Source organism: Talpa occidentalis, unplaced genomic scaffold (assembly GCF_014898055.3).
Source record: "Talpa occidentalis isolate TD23 unplaced genomic scaffold, MPIMG_talOcc4v2.1 talOcc4.15, whole genome shotgun sequence".
Classification (NCBI taxonomy): Eukaryota; Metazoa; Chordata; class Mammalia; order Eulipotyphla; family Talpidae; genus Talpa; species Talpa occidentalis.
In genome coordinates this window covers 27,236,991-27,238,162 of record NW_023601543.1, presented here as the reverse complement: position 1 = coordinate 27,238,162, position 1,172 = coordinate 27,236,991, and positions in this window count along the sequence as shown.

Genomic DNA, 1,172 nt, shown 5'->3' with positions numbered 1-1,172 from the left:
TATCAATCAAATAACCACACAAATGAATGAAAATGATTGTAAGAGAAGGAATTTGCTTGTCATGGATCTCAGGGTAAGTTTTCCCAAGGATCCTGAGCCTAAAACTCAAGCTGAGATCTGGCAAATAAACAGCAATTAAGGAATAGAGTGGGGACCATTCCCAGCAAAGGGACAGTGGAAAGTATCATGCATTCAAGGGATGAAAATGACATCACAATAATTTGTGTCCAGAGAACCAGGTGGAGCATGTTGGGAGATGGGGCTAGGCAGGGAGGTAAAGGTCAGACCATGGTGGACCATTTTATAGCAATCAATTATTTATTTATTCAGCAAATATTTACTGAACATTCCTCTCTGTAAGGCTCTGTGTATACTGTAGTGAACGAGACGCAGACAGCAAACAAACACAAATAAATCTATAATTGCAAAACTCTGCCTCTAGAAGTTCTATGTCCCCAAAACTCTGTCCGGTGGACCTGATATATATATATATATATAAAATTTTTTTAAGTTACTTGGACTGTTCCCAAGTAACCAGCTAAAGCTGTATACAAATATAGCTCACCTTTGTATATTTTTTGATGTATCACCCCTAGGACTCGGCCTGTGAAACATCATTTTTCACATCACTCCCTAGTTAATAAGGAGACACAAAATGGACTCCATTTTGAGGTGTGAGCTTCCAGGCAGGTATGGCCCCTTCATGCTGGGACACTGACAAGTCTTTATGATTTAGTGTTGCAGAAATAAATTCTAGCCTTTTACCCAGGCAAGGGAAGTTGAACAAGCGGTACTTCAGGAATGGTGAGGTCAGGAGAAGATTTATTACTCATTCATGAGGTCTCAGACCTGAGCAGTCCATAAATTCTGAGCACCCGACTAGAGACAAGAGTTTCTTTTATACATAACCATTTTACATTGATAACATTAGTCAATTAGCATAGCATACAAATTCTTGACAAAGGAAAAGGGGAAAGATACAGATCTTTGAGGATGGCCTGGGAGATCAGTCAGCCTAGCCAGCTGCCAGACTTTGTTTAGATATGCTTATTAAGGGAGCAAACTTGTTATTTACACTTACTTTGCATCATCAGACCTATGACTCTTTAGCCTACACAGGGAAAGTTTTTTTTTTTTTTTTTCCCATAGCAGTTCCCTTTCATTTGTATTAA